Consider the following 26,463-nt stretch of genomic DNA (forward strand, 5'->3'; position numbering starts at 1 on the left):
GAACCTCTCAGTAGGTCCCTAGCCTGAAAGGTGCGGCGTTGTGCGCAACCCACCATCACGGTGACAGTGCACCAGCAGGCGGGCGACCTGGGGTCCCACAGCACCCATGCTGCGAGGCAGAGTCCCCATGACTCCATAAGAATGGGCCCTTAGGCCGGATTCAAACGACAGTATTGAAAACCGGGCCAGTCGTGACCACAAATTGCTGACGTGACGGTCTCAATGTGCTCATCCGTAGTGTATGCATACCATAGTGGTGCACACTGTGATGTTTTTTTCCATGCTATTAGCCATGTGGACAGCTGGCCATAAGTACTGGCACACTGGCTACAATGGGTCCGCGTGACCACCGCAGGGGGCCGATTACACGCTCGTCTAGGTGAGCCCTTATGTGGATGCGTCTTTGTTGCGGCCATGGCCTGGTAGGTAAGTGACCTCTGAGGTGAAGATTGTGAGACCCTTTTGTCGCCATATAAGTATTGTTCTGCGGTGCATACTGTTCTGCTGCTGTTTCACCGACGGGAAATAAGGTAAATGCTGATGTAGTAATAATATTATTAGACATTTTATACAGAAATATGAATTTGTGTAAAATGTTAATATTGATGAGGCCATTTGTTGGTGAGAGGAGTCTGATTATTTTGGCTTTTCTCTTTGTTCTTCATCGTGTGGTTGGGGGTCTGTAGCCTCGGGGGGCGGCAGGCTCTGAGCAGCCCCCGGCACACTCGGTGGGTGCAGGCTCTGAGCAGCCCCCGTCCCCGGCACACTCGGTGGGTGCAGGCATTCCTCCCGTCCCCGGCACACTCGGTGGGTGCAGGCATTCCTCCTGTCCCCGGCACACTCTGTGGGTGCAGGCATTCCTCCTGTCCCCGGCACACTCGGTGGGTGCAGGCATTCCTCCTGTCCCCTGTCCCCGGCACACTCGGTGGGTGCAGGCATTCCTCCTGTCCCCGGTACACTCGGTGGGTGCAGGCATTCCTCCTGTCCCCGGCACACTTGGTGGGTACAGGCATTCCTCCTGTCCCCGGCACACTCGGTGGGTGCAGGCATTCCTCCCGTCCCCAGCACACTCGGTGGGTGCAGGCATTCCTCCTGCCCGCTGCAGGCTCTGAGCAGCCCCCGTCCCCGGCACACTCGGCGGGTGCAGGCATTCCTCCTGTCCCCGGCACACTCGGTGGGTGCAGGCATTCCTCCTGTCCCCGGTACACTCGGTGGGTGCAGGCATTCCTCCTGTCCCCGGCACACTCGGTGGGTGCAGGCATTCCTCCTGTCCCCGGCACACTCGGTGGGTGCAGGCATTCCTCCCGTCCCCGGCACACTCGGTGGGTGCAGGCATTCCTCCTGCAGGCTCTGAGCAGCCCCCGTCCCCGGCACACTCGGTGGGTGCAGGCATTCCTCCTGTCCCCGGCACACTCGGTGGGTGCAGGCATTCCTCCTGTCCCCGGCACACTCGGTGGGTGCAGGCATTCCTCCTTTCCCCGGCTGTTATGACCAGGTGGCCTTGGAGCAGCATGAAATGACCTTCGCTGGAGCAGTGGTAACTTTACTGACCGCAAACCCTGATCCTATCACCGCAACTAGAAGTAGCCGTGGGGTGTGCCTAACCAGACCTAGACACCTCGACACAGCCTAAGGACTAAATATCCCTAAAGATGGAAATGGGAAAACTCTCTTGCCTAAGAGTAGATCCCCAAAGGATAGGTAGCCCCCCACAAATAATGACTGTGAGTAGGAGAGGAAAAGACACACGCAGACAGAAACCAGGGATAAGCAAAGGAGGCCACTTCTACCTAGATAGGAAAGGATAGTACAGGATACTATGCGGTCAGCATAAAAAACTACAAACTATCCACAGCAGAAAAATACAAAAACTCCACCACCTAACTAAAGATGTGGAGAGTATATCTGCGACTCCAGCGAGTCCAACTAGACTGAGAAAAACATCAGGCACAGTCTAGCAGGAACAAAATAGAAACAAGATAAGCACAGAAAATAAACACACAGCAGTGTGTCTAAAAAAATGAAGCAAACACTTATCTTAGCTGAATTGGCAGCAAGCAGGAGAGGCCAGGCAGAGGACCAACACTTCCAAAGGAACATTGGCTACTGGCAAGGACTAATGAGTCCTGCACAGCTAAATACCCCAGTTAGAATTGCAATTAGCAGAAACACCTGTCCAAGACTGCTGCTCAGGAATAACTGCATTACCATCAACAACCACTGGAGGGAACCCAAGAGCAGAATTCACAACACCCGGCACACTCGGTGGGTGCAGGCATTCCTCCCGTCCCCGGCACACTCGGTGGGTGCAGGCATTCCTCCCGTCCCCGGCACACTCGGTGGGTGCAGGCATTCCTCCCGTCCCCGACACACTCGGTGGGTGCAGGCATTCCTCCCGTCCGCGGCACACTCGGTGGGTGCAGGCATTCCTCCCGTCCCCGACACACTCGGTGGGTGCAGGCATTCCTCCCGTCCCCGACACACTCGGTGGGTGCAGGCATTCCTCCCATCCCCGGCACACTCGGTGGGTGCAGGCATTCCTCCCGTCCCCGACACACTCGGTGGGTGCAGGCATTCCTCCCGTCCCCGGCACGCTCGGTGGGTGCAGGCATTCCTCCCGTCCCCGGCACGCTCGGTGGGTGCAGGCATTCCTCCCGTCCCCGGCACATTCGGTGGGTGCAGGCATTCCTCCCGTCCCCGGCACGCTCGGTGGGTGCAGGCATTCCTCCCGTCCCCGGCACGCTCGGTGGGTGCAGGCATTCCTCCCGTCCCCGGCACGCTCGGTGGGTGCAGGCATTCCTCCCGTCCCCGGCACGCTCGGTGGGTGCAGGCATTCCTCCCGTCCCCGACACGCTCGGTGGGTGCAGGCATTCCTCCCGTCCCGGCACGCTCGGTGGGTGCAGGCATTCCTCCCGTCCCCGGCACGCTCGGTGGGTGCAGGCATTCCTCCCGTCCCCGGCACGCTCGGTGGGTGCAGGCATTCCTCCCGTCCCCGACACGCTCGGTGGGTGCAGGCATTCCTCCCGTCCCGGCACGCTCGGTGGGTGCAGGCATTCCTCCCGTCCCGGCACGCTCGGTGGGTGCAGGCATTCCTCCCGTCCCCGGCACGCTCGGTGGGTGCAGGCATTCCTCCTGTCCGCTAGATGCTCCTCACTCCTGGCCCTGTCGCAGGCGCTGGAGGCTCTCAGGCTTCTCTTGTGTCGCTGTCACTTTAAACAAAGGGATCAAGGACCTTGGCAATAATCCAGCAGCTAGCGGGTGTCAGGGAAGTGAGCAGCTGCTGGGATGGGGGCACCGGGCATCCTGCCGCCATAGCTGCACCGGCTGACGGTGTTGGCGCTCCACCTGTGATCCTCCCTCCTCGGTGCCGGGGATGTGCACAGACCGGGAGCCGGCACTCAGCATCCATGTACGTCTCATAGGAGCAAGTTTGTCAGCCTGGCATAGCGGGCACCGAGCGAGCCCTATGGCCGCGGCTCTCCGGGTGACAGGAGCACATCAGCTGCAGGTGTAACAGGAGCTGAGGGCAGAGCAGGGATTGACACGGCAGGAATGGACTCCTCCTAGTGCTCTGCCTGCATGTGAAGCCTCTCCGCACTGACAGAGCTGGGCACACGGGCATGTGAGCACACGGGCATGTGGGCACGGACCGCACCGGACACCCATCTGACTGAGGCCTGGCACACACTGGAATAAAGCAACGTGGAGAATCCCAGGAGAAGCACCCACTCCAGGACCAGGAGGGGGCATTACCGGGGTAACTAATCTGTTTACTTTCTGCTGGGTGGCAGGACCCAATGTGTGTGTGTGACCCATCACTCCATTTGCCAGTCCCAGCAATTCTCTAAGCTTAACCCCATAACTGCTGGGGGACATCATGGCTGCTGGCTCCGATTCATTGCATACAGTGTTCAGCAATAGTGATCCCTATGTTACTGCATACAGTGATCAGTAATAGTGATCCCTATGTCATAGCATACAGTGATCAGTAATAGTGTTACCTATGTCATTGCATACAGTGATCAGTAATAGTGATCCCTATGTAATTCCATACAGTTATCAGTAATAGTGATCCCTATGTGATTCCATACAGTGATCAGTAATAGTGATCCCTATGTCATTGCATACAGTGATCAGTGATAGTGATCTCTATGTGATTCCATACAGTGATCAGTAATAGTGATCCCTATGTGATTCCATACAGTGGTCAGTAATAGTGATCCCTATGTGATTCTATACGGTGATCAGAAATAGTGATCCCTATGTGATTCCATACAGTGATCAGTAATAGTGATCCCTTTGTCATTGCATACAGTGATCAGTAATAGTGATCCCTATGTGATTCCATACAGTGGTCAGTAATAGTGATCCCTATGTGATTCCATACAGTGGTCAGTAATAGTGATCCCTATGTCATTGCATACAGTGGTCAGTAATAGTGATCCCTTTGTCATTGCATATAGTGATCAGCAATAGTGATCCCTATGTAATTCCATACAGTGATCAGTGATAGTGATCCCTAAGTCATTGCACACAGTTGTCAGTAATAGTGATCCCTATGTCATTGCATACAGTGATCAGTAATAGTGATGATCACTATGTGATTCCATACAGTGATCAGTAATATTGATCCCTATGTCATTGCATACAGTGATCAATAATAGTGATCCCTATGTGATTACATACAGTGATCAGTAATAGTGATCCCTATGTGATTCCATACAGTGGTCAGTAAAAGTGATCCCTATGTGATTCCATACAGTTGTCAGTAATAGTGATCCCTATGTGATTCCATACAGTGATCAGTAATAGTGATCCCTATGTGATTCCATACAGTGGTCAGTAATAGTGATCCCTATGTGATTCCATACAGTGGTCAGTAATAGTGATCCCTATGTGATTCCATACAGTGGTCAGTAATAGTGATCCCTATGTGATTCCATACAGTGATCAGTAATAGTGATCCCTATGTGATTCCATACAGTGGTCAGTAATAGTGATCCCTATGTGACTCCATACAGTGATCAGTAATAGTGATCCCTATGTGATTCCATACAGTGATCAGTAATAGTGATCCCTATGTGATTCCATACAGTGGTCAGTAATAGTGATCCCTATGTGATTCCATACAGTGGTCAGTAATAGTGATCCCTATGTGATTCCATACAGTGATCAGTAATAGTGATCCCTATGTGATTCCATACAGTGGTCAGTAATAGTGATCCCTATGTGATTCCATACAGTGATCAGTAATAGTGATCCCTATGTGATTCCATACAGTGGTCAGTAATAGTGATCCCTATGTGATTCCATACAGTGATCAGTAATAGTGATCCCTATGTGATTCCATACAGTGGTCAGTAATAGTGATCCCTATGTGACTCCATACAGTGATCAGTAATAGTGATCCCTATGTGATTCCATACAGTGGTCAGTAATGGTGATCCCTATGTGATTCCATACAGTGGTCAGTAATAGTGATCCCTATGTGATTCCATACAGTGGTCAGTAATAGTGATCCCTATGTGATTCCATACAGTGGTCAGTAATAGTGATCCCTATGTGATTCCATACAGTGATCAGTAATGGTGATCCCTATGTCACTGCATACAGTTACAATGTTTTTCTCAATGATTTCCCTGTTCGGTTTGTTAGTAATAGTGACTTCTGCATTGACCGCACTCTATTGTTCCCTGGAAGCTGCCATTTCAGGCTGGGGAGAGTGTGACCATGCCGGTCCAGTGGGGTTACTGATCATTCCTTAATCTGGCATACCTCCAGCTCTGAGAAGCCCCATTAGTGCTGGTACCAGTACGTGTGACTGACATTACCGGATCCCACTTCTGAGCCTCTCCGCCTTCTGTTTCGGGCCCCTAGGATGCAGGACCCATGCTGGAGATGTGTGCTCTGTATACATTGGCGGCTCTTGGAGCTGGGTGAAGTGCCAGCTGTTAGATTAGTGGGTTCCTAAGGATTTGCTGAACAGAGGTATGGGACTGCAGTAAATCTCCACGCGGGTTGCTGGGAATACTAACATCTGTGTCGGATTCTCCAGAACACCATTACATCTTTTTGTTGCTGATAGGCTTGAAGAGTCCTTATTTAAGGCGAGTAGCAATCCCTATGTGCATTCATCCAGCAGAAGCTTCCAAAGACCAGGCTGAAATGTGCCACTTGTGGCATGACTGTTATTGTGTTTGTCTAACGTGACAGTGATGAAAATCTCCGATTTTGGGTCATTACGGTAGAAAGTACTTTTTGGTGCATGGCGAGATCTGATTATCTGAAGCTTTTATAGAAGATTTTCATGACTTGTTTAATAAAACATGTATTACATTTTCCAATGTTTAATAATTCAACACTTCTCTGTAGTAAAATAGTTCGGATTGTTACAATTATTGTTTATTTGCGTTATACTTTAATGCAGATCCCTGATCTGATAGAACAGAAGCACCAATGTGCATTGATGTTTTAGCAACACGCAAAGAACGGCAATCATTAAAGGGGTTGACCAATCCCACAATCATTTTTATAAACCGCTCACAATGGTGTAAAAAAGCAAAAGGAGTAATAAAGATCTTAGCAAACCCCTCCGGCATCATTGCCAACATGCCCCTGATCCACCTATGGTTTTGTTCTCCAGGCTCCAGGTAATTTGTAAAGGGAATTTTATTCATATATTTATTTTAGACCATTGTAAGATTTTTTCTTAAATCGTGTGGTTCAACAACCCCTTTAAAGAAGTTGTCTCATAAGAAAAAAAAAATCCTTTTTGTTTGGAATAGCAGCAGCAGCAATCAGCTGATCACAACAGATCTGGCTTCTTCCACTCATGGATGAAATAAATGTTGTCAGCGGATCATGCAGCCAAGCAGACCCTGCAGGGGAAATGTTACATAACATGGTGGATAGAGAGGTGAATGTATGGACGGCACGAGACCAGTAGTGTTTCTTCTTCTCTCCAATCGCCATGTTGCCCTATAAGGAGAGTGGTCGCAGAAGTGACTGGCATCCAGTTCCTCTTGTTCCATGCCATGCAGTTTAGGTCTTGGTCACTTAAGCTACCTTCCCACAATGAGATTTTGGTGCATATTTTCAAAAACGCAGCATCTTACAGTCCCAGCACAGTGGATGCGATGTTTGGAAATCTTCTGCCCTCTTGGACTTTTATTTTACTCAGTGTAAACTGACTTGCGGTGCGTGTTTTATATCCGCAGCATATAAATGTCTCTGGTGGGTACGCAGAGTTTTATGTGTGGGTTTCCCCCATAGACTTGCAATAGATGTGGAAAAGCCGCAGGTAAAAAGCGCAAATGCTTTATTTTAAGCACGACACCAAAAAGAAACAAAAATGAGACTTAAAAACACTATGAAAAACCACAAGTAACCTAATTTAAATGATAAATGCAGAAATAGTGTCGAAATTCTGCAGTGTCACCAAAAGCTCATTGTGGGAACATAGCCTAAAGCTGGATCACCCTGTTCCTTCTAGGGACATATGAAGCTGTCCTTGCATGCACCCTACAAGACACCGCGCAAGATCTTGGCCGCCCGGTCTATTGTGAGTTTATGCCTCTGTAAGTAATTGACAAATCTTGCATGGATATTCCCCTCATCTGAAAATGCAAGGGAGTTAAATGATCACCAGGTATCTCGCTTGCTACTAACAGAAACAAAAGCATTGGGAAAAACGCCATTATGGCCAATCTACATTTCACTTCTGGGTATTTTTAGTCCAGAAGGTCGGCACTATGTACTCAAGCTGTTTTGCACGTGTAAAAACAAGAGCATATTTCTCACACCTCTGGGTATTAACCCCTCAATCCCATATGACGTACTATCCCGTCGAGGTGGGGTGGGCTTTAATTCCCACCGACGGGATAGTACGTCATACGCGATCGGCCGCGTTCACGGGGGGAGCGCAGCCGATCGCGGCCGGCTCTCAGCTGCCTATCGCAGCTGACATCCGGCACTATGTGCCAGGAGCGGTCACGGACCGCTCCCGGTACATTAACCCCCGGCACACCGCGATTAAACATGATCGCAATGTGCCGGCGGTGCAGGGAAGCATCGCGCACGTGCTTCCCTGAGACGATCGGTACAAGGTGATGTGCTCTCCTTGTACCGAGAGTCTCCACATGTGTAAAAAAAAAAAAAAAATTACTAAATAAATAAATAAAATTTATTCCCATAAATACATTTCTTTATCTAAAAAATAAACAAATAAATAAAAGTACACATATTTAGTATCGCCGCGTCCGTAACGACCCAACCTATAAAACTGTCCCACTAGTTAACCCCTTCAGTGAACACCGTAAGAAAAAAAAAAAAAAACGAGCCAAAAAATAACGCTTTGTTATCATACCGCCGAACAAAAAGTGGAATAACACGCGATCAAAAAGACAGATATAAATAACCATGGTACCGCTGAAAACGTCATCTTGTCCCGCAAAAAACGAGCCGCCACAAAGCATAATAAGCAAAAAATGAAAAAAGTTATAGTCCTGAGAATAAAGCGATGCCAAAATAATTATTTTTTCTATAAAATAGCTTTTATCGTATAAAAGCGCCAAAACATAAAAAAAATGATATAAATGAGATATCGCTGTAATCGTACTGACCCGAAGAATAAAACTGCTTTATCAATTTTACCAAACGCGGAATGGTATAAACGCCTCCCCCAAAAGAAATTCATGAATAGCTGGTTTTTGGTCATTCTGCCTCACAAAAATCGGAATAAATAGTGATCAAAAAATGTCACGTGTCCAAAAATGTTACCAATAAAAACGTCAACTCGTTCCGCAAAAAACAAGACCTCAGATGACTCTGTGGACCAAAATATGGAAAAATTATAGGTCTCAAAATGTGGAGATGCAAAAACTTTTTTGCTATAAAAAAAGCGTCTTTTAGTGTGTGACAGCTGCCAATCATAAAAATCCGATATAAAAAACACTATAAAAGTAAATCAAACCCCCCTTCATCACCCCCTTAGTTAGGGAAAAATAGTAAAATTAAAAAAATGTATTTATTTCCATTTTCCCATCAGGGCTAGGGTTAGGGCTAGGGTTAGGGCTAGGGTTAGGGTTGGGGTTAGGGTTGGAGCTAAAGTTAGGGTTGGGGCTAAAGTTAGGGTTAGGGTTGGGGCTAAGGTTAGGGTTAGGGTTGGGGCTAAAGTTAGGGTTAGGGTTGGGGCTAAAGTTAGGGTTAGGGTTGGGGCTAAAGTTAGGGTTGGGGCTAAAGTTAGGATTAGGGTTTGGATTATATTTACGGTTGGGATTAGGGTTGGGATTAGAATTAGGGGTGTGTCAGGGTTAGGGGTGTGGTTGGGGTTACCGTTGGGATTAGGGTTAGGGGTGTTGTTGGATTAGGGTTTCAGTTATAATTGGGGAGTTTCCACTGTTCAGGCACATCAGGGGCTCTCCAAACGCGACATGGCGTCCGATCTCAATTCCAGCCAATTCTGCATTGAAAAAGTAAAACAGTGCTCCTTCCCTTCCGAGCTCTCCGGTGCGCCCAAACAGGAGTTTACCCCAACATATGGGGTATCAGCATACTCAGGACAAATTGGACAACAACTTTTGGGGTCCAAGTTCTCTTGTTATCCTTGGGAAAATAAAAATGTGGGGGCTAAAAATCATTTTTGTGGGAAAAATAAGATTTTTTTATTTTCGCGGCTCTGCGTTGTAAACTGCAGTAAAACACTTGGGGGTTCAAAGTTCTCAACACATCTAGATAAGTTCCTTGGGAGGTCTAGTTTCCAATATGGGGTCACTTGTGGGGGGTTTGTACTGTTTGGGTACATCAGGAGCTCTGCAAATGCTACGTGACGCCTGCAGACCAATCCATCTAAGTCTGTATTCCAAATGGCGCTCCTTCCCTTCCGAGCTCTGCCATGCGCCCAAACAGTGCTTCCCCCCCACATATGGGGTATCAGCGTACTCAGGAAAAATAGGACAACAACTTTCGGGGTCCAATTTATCCTGTTACCCTTGTGAAAATACAAAACTGGGGACTAAAAAAATCATTTTTGTGAAAAAAATTTTTTTTTATTTTCATGGCTCTGCGTTATAAACTGTAGTGCAACACTTGGGGGCTCAAAGCTCTCAAAACACATCTAGATAAGTTCCATAGGGGGTCTACTTTCTAAAATGGTGTCACTTGTGGGTGGTTTCAATATTTAGGCACATCAGGGGCTCTCCAAACACAACATGGCATCCCATCTCAATTCCAGTCAATTTTGCATTGAAAAGTCAAATGGCGCTCCTTCCCTTCTGAGCTCTGCCATTCGCCTAAACAATGGTTTACACCCACATATGGGGTATCAGCGTACTCAGGACAAATTGCACAACAACTTTTGTGGTCTAATTTCTTCTCTTACCCTTGGGAAAATAAAAAATTGGGGGCAAAAAGATCATTTTTGTGAAAAAATATTATTTTTTATTTTTACGGCTCTGCATTATAAACTTCTATGAAGCACTTGTTGGGTCAAAGTGCACACCACACATCTAGATAAGTTCCTCAAGGGGTCTACTTTCCAAAATGGTGTCACTTGTGGGGGTTTCAATGTTTAGGTACATCAGGGGCTCTCCAAACGCAACATGGCGTCCCATCTCAATTCCAGTCAATTTTGCATTGAAAAGTCAAATGGCGCTCCTTTCCTTCCGAGCTCTGCCATGCGCCCAAACAGTGGTTTATCCCCACATATGGGGTATCAACATACTCAGGACAAATTGTACAACAACTTTTGGGGTCCATTTTCTCCTGTTACCCTTGGTAAAATAAAACAAATTGGAGCTGAAATACATTTTGTGTGAAAAAAAGTTAAATGTTCATTTTTATTTAAACATTCCAAAAATTCCTGTAAAACACCTGAAGGGTTAATAAACTTCTTGAATGTGGTTTTGAGCACCTTGAGGGGTGCAGTTTTTAGAATGGTGTCACACTTGGGTATTTTCTATCATATAGACCCCTCAAAATGACTTCAAATGAGATGTGGTCCCTAAAAAAAATAAATGGTGTTGTAAAAATGAGAAATTACTGGTCAACTTTTAACCCTTATAACTCCCTAATAAAAAAAACTTTTGGTTCCAAAATTGTGCTGATGTAAAGTAGACATGTGGGAAATGTTACTTATTAAGTATTTTGCATGACATATCTCTGTGATTTAAGGGTATAAAAATTCAAAGTTGGAAAATTGCAAAATTTTCAAAATTTTCGCCAAATTTCCTTTTTTTTGTCAAATAAAGCAAGTCATATCGAATAAATTTTACCACTAACATGAAGTACAATACGTCACGAGAAAACAATGTCAGAATCGCCAAGATCCGTTGAAGCGTTCCAGAGTTATAACCTCATAAAGGGACAGTGGTCAGAATTGTAAAAATTGGCCCGGTCATTAACGTGCAAACCACCCTCGGGGCTTAAGGGGTTAACTGGTCCCCATAGACATTAGGATATGTTTCTAGTAGATGAATATAAAGTTCAATGGAAGATAAAAAATATTCGCAGGGCCTGGATCCGTCATCCACGCCGGTACTCCATTGCAGCCTGACCAGGGCCTAAGAACTTACGTCATTCTGTGGCCTTTACAAGGATCCTGTGTTGGCGTGATGTTACATGATGTGTAGTAACTAGCAGGGCTGTGGAGTTGGAGTTGTGGAGTCAGAGTTTGAGCCCTTTTTGGTGGAGTCGGTATAAAATTGACCGACTCCTAAAATATATAATAAATTGGGTACAGTAGTTCAATGCAGTTTGTGGGGAATATTTTTATCATAAGAATTTGGGTAAGTTATGAAATTTCCTATAAATGTCTGTCCTATTCCTGATCTAAGGTCTTGACTTTTAGCTGTGATGAATCTGTGATGCAGTTTATGTTCATGATAAGTAAGGAAGCTCCTCCTCTACAGATAAGGGGAAAATAACAAACACACAGGGAAGGAATGCGTACATATATCTCAGTACTTCTGGAATGAACAGGAAAGCAGAATTAAGGCAAGTACTTCTCAAAGCACATCTAAACTTTCAGTAAACTGTGCATAAATCAATAGTCCAGTACATGTTGTCTCTGTATTCTTGATGTTTTAGTTGTTTTTCCTCTTAGCTCATGTTTGGAGAAATTAGCTGCCCTGATAACTTATATACACTATACATAGAATATAAGGGGAAAAACTGTTTTCTAAAATCTCAATTTCAGAAATACAATAGCAGGATCGATGAGAACATTAATATTTGTGTGTGTGTTTTGCAATAAGATTCAGCACAAACATGCTTCCTCCCTCCTCCCCTCTTCATAGACTGTGAAGAAATATGATGTGAAGCATTTAGTGAGCTGTACCCTGAGACAAGCCTGACATTGAAAGTTCAGCATAAAGCTATCTAACATATTTTACAAACTTTATACTTATTATCTGTCCTATTGATTTATGCAAAGATTGTTTTATTTACATCCTAAATTATGCAGTGCATGATTCCCTATTCTTGCAAGAATTACAATATACCTTATTGTTTACAGGACAAAATCATTTTGAGAGCGCATTTACTACAAAATATCTAATAAGCATCTTATGAAGTCAGCTGTATTTGAGCATCTTACAGTGACTCAAGATAAAAAAACATTTTGTGTGTCAGTGTATAAGTGACCCAGGTGAAAACAAATGCTGTGATGCCAAAATCAGGCAGTGATACAAATCTAAGAAGACATTTACAACGCTGCCACCCAGAAGTTTACAAAGCTGTGATTGAAAAAGATCACAGCAGCACCAAGAAACCAGAGACCAGCACTTCCTACCAGGCAAAGGAGGAGGAAAGAGCGTCTCAAACATCAGTTACAAGATATTTTGTAAGTGACAAAGTTACTGTAACAATGACAGAAGAGGTGTTTAAAAGACAGCTCATGGAGATTGTTGTGAAGGACTGTGTACCATTATCATTATTTGCACAACAGTTTTTACAGCTCTTAATGGAGAAATGGCCTACAAACTTGGTGTTTCTCTTGAAAGAGAAAGTATTTGAAAATTAGTGATTGAAGAAGCCCTTAACCGAAAGGAAGATCTTAAAAAGACTCTCAAAAGACGCTTTGTGTTTCTTAACATGAATGCCTGCACACGTCACAGGGTGAACTATTTTGCTATCAATGTTCGTTATTGTTTGTGACAACAAAAAAATTGTTACTAAGACGCTGGCAGTAAAAGATACTAAAGCTCTTCACAGCAGCCAGTTTCTCCACACCTTAGTGGAAAATGTTCTTCAAGATTATGAACTAAAAAAAAACAGGTTCTTGCTATTGTAACTGATAGCGCTTCATACACGGTAAGTACAATTAAACTGATGAATGAGAATAATGAAGGTGAACAGCAGCTAGAAGAACATTTCACATTCAGTATTGTGATGCAGTAACCCATGTTACAGCCAGGGGGCGCTCTGTGTGCTCTTCAGGATGCGCTTGGAGGCATAATTATGATAGTGAATTAGGGACTGACATTATTGTAAATGGCCGGTATGTGTCGCAGTGGGTCTCCGCGCTGTAAGCCCAAAATTATTTGGTTATGCTGGGACTTATAGTTTCACAAGTTGTAGATTGTAAGCTCTCACGAGCAGGGTCGTCTTATTTCGCTTTAATTATTGTATTGTTAACGTTGTTACTTATGACATTTGTGTTTTAAACTGTAAAGCGCTGCGGAATATGTTGGCGCTATATAAATAAAGATTATTATTATTATTTATGTGTTTACTTATAATGGGGACTTATAGGGTTAATCAAAGAGCTGGGCGGGAATTCGCTAACCACACATACACCTCCCACCTATGGGGGTGGTTACAGTTAGATAATGTGACCAGGGTTTGGTCACATGGTGGAGAGTGTTTGGATCTGTATGGTCCATGTACAAGGTCCTGGAAAAGCCTATGTGTTGGGAGTGCTAGCTCCCTGAATAGTTCGTTGTGGGGCTTTGGACCTTGTAGCCTGGGTGTTGGACAAACATCCTTAATAGCACCCGGATAGGCCACATGTGTGTGCAGAGCCTGGGATGGCCCTACACTGAGAAAGACGCCGTCCTGTTGAGGACCTTGGATTGACAAGGAGTCAGCCTGTGGAGCAGGAGCTCCTGAGAGGTAACCCTGGGGATGGGGAAAGACCTATGTGCACTGACAAAGGAGAGTTAATGAACTGTGCAGTCACCCGGTGACTGGAGAGAGACAGGCTTGACTAGAGAATGCTTTGTAAAGCCATATCTGATTAAGTAATTGACTATATGTAAGGCGGTGATGTGCAACCTGGCTTACGGTGCAGTTTATGACGTTTAAATTAATCGTATGGACTGTTTTGTGTGGAAAACCGTGCCTGACTACGTTAATATGCTGCCAAGCAAGGGTCCCCCAACACAAACAGTAGGCGCAACACCACAGTATGTTGGAGATGGAAGGCCACATTCCTGTTCCCATAACGGAGGAACAAATAGATATTACTACAGAAGAACAGCAAAATGATTCTTTACAATCAGATGGTCTTGTTGAAGCTGCTTCACACCTCTTTCCTATTCATCACATGCACTGTGTTGTGCACACGTTACAGCTGGCATTAAGAGATAGTCTACAAGAGGCACGTGCTGGAACTCTGATTAGCAAAGTGAGCAAATTGGCTACTGCTGCTGGAACCCTTAAAATTGATTCCATCTTGAAGAGACATGCTGGAAAAGGGGCAATTGTGGTTCAAGCCACTTGGTGGGACAGCACCTATTTAATGATTGAGCGATTGCTTGAGCTGAAACCCTTCCTTGTAGATATGGCCAACCTTCAGGTAACACTACATGAAGGTCAGTGGACACAGGTGGTTGAATTGAAGGAATTGCTTCATCACCCATTTACAGTGACTGAAAAGTTACAAGCTGAGATTTAACTCCTGGCATTTTTATAAAGGAGTTGAAGAACTTGTTGTTTTGCTTGTCCCAAAGAGGAGGTTTAATTCCAGATGGCATTGCTGCTTTAATGAAATGGAGAGAGACACTGCTATTAGAAAATAAAATTCTTCTGGCAGCTGTTTATGTGGACCCGAGTCATCGTCGTATATTGCTGGATGATCAACAGCTTACTAAAGGAAAAGAAGCTCTGATTGATGTAGCAGTTAGGATGCGTGGGCTACAGGATGGCCTAGAGCAAGAGGACTCGGGTCTTGCCAGTGCTGCTGCTGCTGCCTTTCCTTCATCCTCATCAGATGAGGAGTTTGATTTCGAAAAGTATTTGGATGACATGGAGCAGGCAAAGCGTTGCCACAGGGAAAAAAGATTCCACTCCCATAGAAAACAGATTGACCATATTTCAGCAACGTGTTTCACCTTCTCTCCAAGAAGTAGAAGAGTTCAATCGTTCATCAAAACTGTGCACGAGGCAATTCCTTTATACCATGAAATTGTTAGATATGTTGCCCATGTGGTTACAGCTTTGCCACCAACCCAAGTTAGTGTAGAGAGGTAGTTCTCTAGCCTTAAAAAAATTAGGTCAGATTTGAGGTAGTCTATGAAGGAAGATCTGATGGAGGCGATACTATTTCTCAGAACAAATTCATAAACTGCACAAACGTTATTCAGTTCATTTTTGTTGAAAACCTTTTTTTTTACACTTCATAGTGTTTAATAAATTGTAAATATGAAAAAGCTTTTTGTTCTAAAGTTGTATTCCAATACATATAGTGTGTGTTCTATCTAAATGACTTGATTATTGTATCATAATAATAATTAAAAGCCTGATGTTACCATTTTACCACAGTAAATTTGTCACTTAAACTTGAGCCATGTATGAGGGAGTTGGAGTTGAAGTTAAAGTTGGTGTCATGGAAATTGAGGAGTCGGAGTTGGAGTCGGAGATTTAGCCTACCGACTCCACAGCCCTGCCAGGAAGGAGCCAGAACCAGTCTATCCAGAGTCATGACAGTAAGATTCAGATTTATGTATCCCCTGTGGTCTTTGGACAACTTCCATAAGCACAGTTCATACGGACATTAGTGGTGGTACCATTCGAGAAGAAGCAGTTGCTAACCTATATCAGCTCCCAGCCAACAAGTGCCACAACTCCAATTCCTTCTCCTCTGGCTTACTCTCCACATTTCAACCGGTCACAGAAGAAGTTTCCCGGCTCCTCTCTTCTTCTCGTCTTGCTACGTGCACTACTGACCTAATTTCCTCACACCTACTCCAGTTTCTATCTCCAGTCGTCACTACTCACCTAACTAAAATCTTCAATCTCTCCCTCTCTTCTGGTATTTTCCCCTCCTTTCAAACACTATCATTTCTCCACCCTGCACAAATAACTACAGACCATTCTCCAATCTCTCCTTTATCTCTAAACTCTTGGCGCGCCTGGTCTACTCCCACCTTACCCATTACCTCTCCACTCACTCTCTCCTAGATCCATCACAGTCCGGCTTCTACCCCCTACATTCTACAGAAACTGCACTCAAAGTGACCAATGAACTTTTGACAGCAAAACATAATGGTGACCACTCTCTGCTCATTCTTCTTGACCTCTCTGCATCTTTCAACACTGTTGACCACCATCTCCGACACTCTCTATGCTCCAATCAATAGCCATAACGGACACTGCTTTCTCCTGGTTCTCTTTCTATTTTTCTGACCGCTCCTTCAGTGTTTCGTTCGCTGGCTCCACTTTGTCTCCTCTACCTTTCACTGTTGGGGCCTCTCACGGTTCAGTCCTGGGCCCTCTTCTCTCTCTACACGGCCCCATCAGCAAATTTGGCTTTCAGTACCACCTTTATGCTGATGACACACAACTATACACACTATACACTATAACCCCGCTGTACTACAGAACACCAGTGGCTGTCCGAAGTCTCAAACATCGTGTCCGCTCTCTATCTGAAACTCAACCTTTAAAAAATTGAACTTCTTCTGCTCCAACCGTCTACTCACCTCCCTAAAGCTGAGATCTCTGTCTCTGTGTGTGGCACCACAATAACGCTTATGCAGCAGACACACTGTCTGGGTGTTATGTTTGACACCAATCTTTCCTTCATCTCCTATATACAATCTCTTGTCCACTCTTGCCGATTACACATAAAGAACATCTCTAGAATCCGCCCCTTTCACACCATGGAGGTAACAAAAACCCTCACTGTTGCCCTGATCCACTACCGCCTGGACTGCTGTAATGCTCTATTAATTGGCCTCCCCCTCACTCGACTTTACCCTCTCCAGTCTATCCTTAATACAGCAGCCAGGGTCATCTATCTGGCTAACTGGTACTCGGACATATCTGCTCTTCACCAGTCATTGAATTAGCTACCCATTCATTATAGGATCCAATTTAAACTGCTTATTCTCACCCACAAAGCTCTCCACAGTGCGGCACCCCCTACATCTCCTCCCTCATTTCTGTTTATCAGCCTACCCTCTCATTACGCTCCACTAGTGACCTTCGACTAACCTCTGCACTAATCCGTACCTCCCACTCCCGGCTCCAAGACTTCTCCCGAGTTGCACCAAACCTCTGGAATGCTCTATCCCAAGAAATTAGTACTAACCAGAACTTTGGGGGGAAATTATCTTTTTATATATTAGTGGTGTCTTATGATTTACACATTTTATTCCAGATAACATATGTTTTCTAGGTCTCTGTGGGAGAGAAGGAACACTCGCTGATAATGTACTGTGCTCTTACAATGGAGTTTGCCGCTACCTAAACATAAAAGAAACTACAGCAGTAACCGAAGACGACGTTGATCACAAACGCCTCACAGCTGTTCTATCTGCAGATACATAAAGATGTGACACAGGACCTGCTCCTACACACAATGCACATTGCTCATAATCACAAGGTTTCTCTGAATAGATCTGTTACATCATGTTTCTGTTCTTCACAGCTACACATATAGGAGATGCTACATCACACACATTCACAAAGTGCAGAAATGCGGAAGATATATGTGTTACACATTTAATGAAGCACTGACAGTGAATCACATTGCATATTTGCTATGATTAAGGGCTCATTCAGACGTCAATGATTTTTCTCATACTCAAAAAACTGTTTGAGGGTCAGTGTTTTGGATCCAGTTTTCATCAGACTTTGGTCTGAGTGTCAGTTTTTACCATGCGCTTCATCAGTTTTTCTTGTGCAAAAAAAAAGGATGAAGGTTTCTCAATCTTTTCCTATAGAACAGCCCTTGAAAAATGGACATCATATAGATGGCATGCGAGTGCTGTCCGATTTTTTTTTTTTTTTTTCACTTACCCATAGTTTAAGTTGTAATTTAGGTCGAATTCAGATATGTCTCTGCGATTTTTACGGATCACTCTGTCTGAAAAAATAACAGGCATGTGAACACTCCACAGACTATGATAGAACTTGTCCCTATCTGTGAAAAAAACAAAGATAGAACTCATATGTAAAAAAGGGACGTCTGAATGAGCCCTATGGCTACTTCCAAAGGCAACGTAAGGTGGGATGTGATGGCACCACAATAGACGGTCTTGATACTCTCTTTATATGGATAGAGGTCATTAAATTGAGGACTAAAAGGGTTTTAAGTTTAGAAGACATGCAGATTGTCAAATGCAGCCCCTTCACATAGTACAGTCAGACAGCGTGGCCCTAGGGGCATGTTCACATGACAGCATATCCCATCTGCATCCTTTCCGGTGTGAAAACATGCAGCACATAAACCAATAGAGTTTAATGGAAAACATCCGTTTTTTTTACAGATCTGTCTACAACAAACTCATTGAATGTTCTATTTTGATTTTCTAGACGAGGCTCTATTAAAAAAGAATAGAACATAGAAGTTATATGGTTTAGTGTAATGGTTATTGTGGAGACAGTGGTCTGAATGTGCCCTTAGACTTGTGTTCTCTTGTTCGATAGACAACAGGCTTTAGGCCGAGTACAACAGGAAAAGCATCCTATAGGTTTTCCTTCATTGGTAGCCAAAGACAAATGGCTCCCCTGCAGACCTGTAAGACATCGGTCGGGTATCAGTTGCTAAATGGTGTGAAAACCTCCACACATGAAATCGTTATCATTAAAGGGAACCTGACATCTGACTCATGCAACCTGAACCATGGCAGCAAGGAGGTGCAGATTCTCCCTGTCCAGACCCCATAGACCAGACCCGACAAAGTGCGGCCCGCAGGCCACCTCTGGCCCTCTGGCTGTTCCAGTCCGGCAGTCTCTGCTGTCTGAATCCACGATTAATTGGTGGAGGAGGGGCCGTTCTTCCACCAATTAGCGTTTGAAACAGCTGACACAATTAGGTCATTTCATTGCGTCAGCTGTGCACTGTGAAGAGTCAGTGCATCGGAGACAGGAGCAGAGGGAATGGGAGCAAAGCGAGTGCATGGTTTTCTTTTTTTCATATGTATGGGCTGTTTGGCTGGACATGGGAATGCTATGGGGGGTTCCAACTGGACATGGGGAGGCTATGGGATCTCTTCATGGATATGGGGAGGCTACGGGGAGCTCCTGCTAGACATGGAGGCTATAGGGTCTCTTCATGGATATGGGAAGGCTATGGGGGGCTCATGCTGGACATGGGGAGGCTATGGGGGGGCATATCATGGACACAGGGAGGCTATGGGGTCTCATGCTGGACATTGGGAGGTTGTGCTGGGGCAAAAAACGATATATAGGGGGATGTCAGAATACTTAATTCTGCTCAATATTAAGTAATACAATTAATATAAAATAATAATAATGAATATGTTAATATGTCGCAGAACTAATTTTCAGCCTATTGGTTCGGTCCTCCACAACAGTCACAGTTTCTCATGTAGTCCCTCAGGCAAATTAACTGTCCACCCCTGCCCTAGACCATGGATGGAGATCCTCAGGCCCGGGGGTCATTTACATTTGGCGATAACACTTTTTCCAGCCCCAGGGAAGATTCCTGTGAGCCACAGTTCTCAGGCCGGCAGCTGTGGTTTGACTGCTGACGGACCTTTAATTTCGTCTTTCTCTATGTCTTGTGTGATGTACTGTATATGCCACATCTCCTGTGAGGTATATGCCGTAACCCCAATGTCTACTGTGATGTATATGGCGCAGCAGTGTCTCCTGTGATGTCTTTACCGCAGCCCCATGCCTCCTGACATGTCCCCCCATGTCTCCTGTGATGTATATACTCCAGCCCCACTGCAGCCTATGTGATGTATATACTCCAGCCCTGATGTCTCCTATGTGATGTATACACAGCAGTCTTAGTATCCTCTATGTGATGTAAACTGTATTTCTTCCACTGCTTGAATTCTACAAATGAAATGTAATGTGAGCAGTGATGAATTTCCCACTGTGAAAAGACCTGCAGCGTAATTTACATCTGTGTTCGGTACGACTTACTGCTGTAAATTCTTTACAAAACTTATCATTGCAAATAGTCTCCAGACCGCCTGTGCTCCACAAGGATGCAAATCTGGAAAAGCAGTTTCAAGTAGCAACATCATCCGTGCAATCTAACATCACAGCCGCGCAAAAGAGAAGCAGCTTCAGCCACCACATTAGGGGTGAGTTAATTAAATGTTTGACCAATTATAGCAGGATAATTTTCAAGTTGATAATTTAGTATGGCACCCCCATGAGGGTATAAATATCCAAATGGCCCTTAACAGAAGATTCTCCACCCCAGCCCCAAATGACATGTCTCACCCAATGTGAGTGCATAGGAAAAAGGCCTTTCAATGAAAGAGATTGTCTTCTGCATGTGAGCATCTGTGAACTGCGTTTATCTTACGGAGTTCATGGCAGTTCACAGCTGGCGGATCACACAGAGGCTACCATGAGAATCGCAGATGTGTCCTGCAGTAACCTTAATGACGTCAACGCTTGTCATTGCCTCTGGTTCTCACGCCACTCTCTGTGTTGCAGTGGCTGTGGTGAGCGGTAGTGTTACTGATGTCACCACTCATCACAGCCTCCTGATGTAGCAGAATCACGGATCTTCATGGAACCTCCATTTGGATTATGGTGGACCCTATGGATTACTTTGTTGGCAATAAATGGGTAAAAGAGTGCAACTGTCAGGGAGTCCGTTTTAAAAATAAAGGACTTTTATATGTCTGTGTGTTTACTTATTTTGACTACATGGTTAGTAATGGGGTGTCTGGTAGACGCCTCTCCATTACTAACCCCTGGGCTTGATGTCAGCGGACGTTACACAGCTGACATCAACCTCAAAACCATTACTCCGATTGCCAATGCATCAGGGCACTCTGGAAGAGCCAAGTCTAAGTGACAGTATTGGTGCATGTAATGGATGCACCATTTCTGGGGAGGCAGAGGGCTAGTGTTATTAGTCTGGAAAAGGGCCGAAGTCCATAGCCCTTCCCAGTCTATTAATATTAGCCCACAGCTGTCTGCTTTCTCTTAGCTGTTATTTAAAATAAAGGCAACGCCACTTTATTTTTATAGGGTCCCCCACATTTTTAAAAACCAACAAAGGCAAAGCAGACAGCTGGGGGCTGATATTAATAGACTGAGAAGGTCCATGGATATTGGTTCCTTCACAGACAAATAAGAACAGCTCCCAGCTGCATGCTTTCTCTTAGCTGGTTATTAAAATAGGGGGAACTCTGCCATTTTTTACATTGATTCCTGGAAAGCTGCCAAATAAGCGCCACAGCTTATTAAATATCTTGACGGGTATCTCTCTCTCTGACTTTATCATTTATATATCATCTATGTTCCTCATCACTATCTATCTTTGTATTTAAACATCTTTAATACATAACACTCTTTAATTTCTATGCTGCATTTCATTCCATACTTGTCCCACTGACAGCTTACTGACATCACACGGATACGGACAGCACATGGACACGGGCATGTCACACGGATAGCAGACATGTACATATGGATGACACATGGACACAGACCACGGGATCACACCAGCACTGTTTATTCCAGTTCCTGACCAGGACGTGTGAATGGGGCCTTACACAGTATACTGATCCTATAACTAAGTAAGGTCTTAGATATTGGAGTAGAAACCAGGTGCAACTTTCTAATTTATTTTGAACCATGTGTGCTAGTGCCTTTTACAACTACATAGGCAACAGATAGAAGATTACTGCTTGTTCTGTCTACTTTGGCTGAACCACTGAGCTCAGTGATTGGCTGCAGTAGTGATGCACAGTCATCCTGAGAATGACAGAGACCTGAACAGCAGTGGGGAGCCAGCGCTGGATCAATGAGGATGAGTATCTCCTCAGTTTGTTATTTTAGCTATATAAGTGCGTTTGGAGTCCACTTTTCTAAAAGTAGGAAACTCTTTCAATGGGTCACTAATTCAAAATTATGGCCCAGGAGCAATAAAGTGAATAGACTGTAACTTTACAATTCTACCCCCCTGCATTATGTACACCCGGGCTGTGGAGTCGGTAAGCCAAACCTCCAACTCCGACTCCTCAATTCCCATGACACCGACTCCAACTCCGACTCCCTCATACATGGCTCATGTTTAAGTGATAAATTTACTGTAGAAAAAAGGGTAACCAGGCTTTTAATCTTTATTATGATACAATAATCAAGCCATTTAGATAGAACATAAAATATATTTATTGGAATACAACTTTAGAACAAAAAAAGCTTTGCATATTTACAATGTATTATTTACTCTGCAGTAAGTGGAAAAAAACAGTTTTCAACAAAAATGTACTGAATAGCATTTGTGCAGTTTATCAATTTGTTCTGAGAAACAGTATCGCATCCATCAGATGCTCCTTCTTAGATGACCCCAAATCTGACCTAATTATTTTAGGGCTAGAGAACAACCTCTCTACACTAACTTGGGATGGTGGCAAAGCAGTAACCACATGAGAAACATCTCTAACAATATCAGGGTGTAAAGGAATTGCCTCGTGCACAGTCTGTTTGATGAACGATTGAACTCTTATACTTCGAGAGCAAGTGAAAAATGTTGCTGAAATATGGTCAATCTGTTTTCTTTGGGAGTGGAATCTTTTTCCCTGCAGTAACGCTTTGCCTGCTCCATGTCATCCAAATACTTGTCAAAATCAAACTCCTCATCTGATGAGGATGAAGGAACGACAGCAGCAGCACTGGCAGGATCCGAGTCCTCTTGCTCTTGGCTGTCCTGTAGCCCACTCATCCTAACTGCTACCTCAATCAAAGCTTCTTTTCCTTTAGTAAGCTGTTGATCATCCAGCAATATACGATGACTCGGGTCCACATAAACAGCTGCCAGAATTTTATTTTCTAATAGCAGTGTCTCTCCCCGTTTCATGGAAGCAGCAATGCCATCTGCGATTAAGCCTCCTCTTTGGGACAGGCAAAACAACAAGTTCTTCCACTCCTTTATAAAAATGCCAGGAGTTAAATCCTCAGCTTGTAACTTTTTAGTCACTGTAAATGGGTGATGAAGCAATTCCTTCAATTCAGCCACCTGTGTCCATTGACCTTCATGTAGTGTTACCTGAGGGTGGGCCATATCTACAAGGAAGGGTTTCAGCTCAAGCAATCCCTCAATCATTAAATAGGTGCTGCCCCACCGAGTGGCTTGATCCACAATTGCCCATTTTCCAGCATGTCTCTTCAAGATGGAATCAATTTTAAGGGTTCTGGCAGTAATAGCCTATTTCCTCACTTTGATAATCAGAGTTCCAGCATGTCCCTCTTGCAGGCTATCTCATTGCCAGCTGCAGCCTGTGCACAACACGGCGCATGTGATGAATAGGAAAGAGGTGCGAAGCAGCTTCAACAAGACCATCTAATTGTAAAGAATCATTTTTGCTGTTCTTCTGTAGTAATATTTGTTTGTTCCTCCGTTATGGGAACAGGACTGTGGCCTTCCATCTCCGACATACTGAATGTGAAATTTTCTTCTAGCTGCTGTTCACCTTCATTATTCTTATTCATCAGTTTAATTGTACTTACCGTGTTTGAACATTTATCAGTTACATTAGCAACATTAGCAACTGAGTTTTTTGAGTTCATAATCTTGCAGAACGTTTTCCACTAAGGTGTGGAGAATCCGACTGCTGTGGTGAGCTTTAGTATCTTTTACTGCCAGTGTCTTACTAACAATTTATTTGTTGTCACAAATATATCGAACGTTGATAGCAAAATAGTTCACTCTGTGACCTGTGCAGGTATCCATTTTAAGAAACACAAAGCGTCTCTTGAGAGTCTTTTTTAAGATCTTCCTTTTGGTTAAGGGCTTCTTCAATCACTAATTTTCTAATACTTTCACTTTCCAGAGAAACACCAAGTTTGCGATCCATTACTCCGTTAAGAGCCGTTAAAGCTGTTCGTACAAATTATGATAATGGTACACAGTCCTTCACAACAAGCTCGATGAGCTGTCCTTTAAACACCTCTTCTGTCATTGTTACAGTAACTTTGTCACTTACAAAATATCTTGTAACTGATATTTGAGACGCTTTTTCCTCCTCCATTGTCTGGTGGGAAGTGCTGGTTTCTTGGTGCTGCTGTAATCTTTTTCAGTCACAGCTTTGTAAACGTCTTGGTCTGGGTGCCCGCGTTGTAAATGTCTTTTTAGATTGGAAGCTCTTGAAGGAGCATTCTTACTACTGCCTGAGTATGCACTGATTTTGGCATCACAGCATTTGTTTTCATCTGGGTCACTGATACACTGATACACAAAATGTTTATTATCTCGAGTCACTGTGAAATGCTCAAATACAGCTGACTTCAAAAGATGCTTCTTAGACATTTTGTAATCATGCAAATTCCCTCTCAAAATAATTTTGTCCTGCAAAAAAAAAAATTAATTATATTGTAATTCTTGCAAGAATAAGGAATCATGCACTGTATAATTTGGGATATAAATAAAACAATCTTTGCATAAATCAATAGGACAGATGATAAGTATAAAGTTTGTAAAATGTGTTGTTAAATTGCTTTACTATGAACTTCCAATGTCAAGGCTTGTCTTGGTACTGCTCACTAAATGCTTCACATCATATTTCTTCACAGTCTATGAGGAGGAGAGACAGAAAGGAGGGAGCATGTTTGTGCTGAATCATATTCCAGAACACACACACACGCAAATGTATATTTCCTCATCGATCCTGTTACTGTATTTCCAAATTTGAGATGTTAGAAAATATTTTTTCCCCTTATATTCTACGTATAGTGTATATAAGTCATCAGAGCAGCTAATGTCTCCAAACATGAGCTAAGAGGAAAAAAGGAGGAGCTTTACTACTTAGCATGAACATAAACTGCAGCACAGATTCACCTCAGCTAAAAGTCAAGACCTTAGATCAGGAATAGGACAGACATTTATAGAACATTTAATAACTTTCACAAATTCTTATGAAAAAAATATTCCCCACAAATTGCTTTGAACTACTGTACCCTATTTGTTATATATTTTAGGAGTCAGAGTCGGTCCTTTTTATACCGACTCCGACTCCACCAAAATGGGCTCCGACTCCGATTCCATGACTCCGATTCCACAGCCCTGCTTTCTGGTCTGGTCTGGGTTAAATTAGTCCGCCTCTCTTTGGTTCTGGGGTGGTGATTTATTGCTGGTATTTCCTGGGTTCTGAGACAGTTATACTTCCGCCTATCCGGTTTGAGATAGCTAACCCAGGTTATTTGTCTATAATTGTTGTTCCTCTCTGCGTGTGTGCCTTGCTGTTTATGACCTGGTTTGCCCCTGACCACTGCCCCTGTTTTCTGCTTTGTACTTCGCTGTCTGTCCTGGCTTTCTGACCCCTTGGCTTGTTTCCGACTAATCTGTTTTGCCCCGTCTGGCTCCCGAACCTCGGCTTGTCCTTTGACTATGTCTCTGTCTTAGTACTCTGTGTCCTGCTTTTTTTGTAGACCCTCCATTCTTACACGATAGCTCTGCCCCCCTCATCCCTACAGTGATCACGTGACCTGCCTAGCTCAGGTCCTGTATGCCCTGCGGGCCTCATCCTCCCTCTCCCTGCAATCTCGCTAGCACCTCCTTAAGCTGCCTCTCTACTAAACCAGGCAGCGTCATTACCCTTACATTTTTACTGTAACATAAAGATAGTTTGACCGCTTCATGACCCAGCCTATTTTGACCTTAACGACCTGGCCGTTTTTTGTAATTCTGACCAGTGTCCCTTTATGAGGTAATAACTCAGGAACGCTTCAACGAATCCTAGCAGTTCTGAGACTGTTTTTTCGTGACATATTGGGCTTCATGGTAGTGGTAAATTTAGGTCGATAATTTTTGCGTTTATTTGTGAAAAAAATGGAAATTTGGCTAAAATTTTGAAAATTTTGCAATTTTCAAATTTTGAATTTTTATTCTGTTAAACCAGAGAGGTATGTGACACAAAATAGTTAATAAATAACATTACCCACATGTCTACTTTACATCAGCACAATTTTGGAAACAAAATTCTTTTTTGCTAGGAAGTTATAAGGGTTAAAATTTGACCAGCGATTTCTCATTTCTACAGCAAAATTTACAAAACCATTTTTTTTAGGGACCACCTCACATTT

At 44.1% G+C, this 26,463-nt stretch overlaps 1 protein-coding gene across 1 annotated transcript in view; it reads left to right on the top strand.

The window, feature by feature from the left end:
- Positions 1 to 3,138: 3,138 nt before the first annotated feature.
- MAN2A2 (mannosidase alpha class 2A member 2) overlaps positions 3,139 to 26,463 on the top strand; it is a 243,193-nt gene continuing 219,868 nt past the window's right edge. The window contains exon 1 of the mRNA XM_069766155.1: positions 3,139 to 3,757. The gene's annotated coding sequence lies outside the window, so the exon portion shown is untranslated. The remainder of the gene's footprint in view (positions 3,758 to 26,463) is intronic.

Source organism: Ranitomeya imitator, chromosome 4 (assembly GCF_032444005.1).
Source record: "Ranitomeya imitator isolate aRanImi1 chromosome 4, aRanImi1.pri, whole genome shotgun sequence".
In the NCBI taxonomy this organism is placed as follows: Eukaryota; Metazoa; Chordata; class Amphibia; order Anura; family Dendrobatidae; genus Ranitomeya; species Ranitomeya imitator.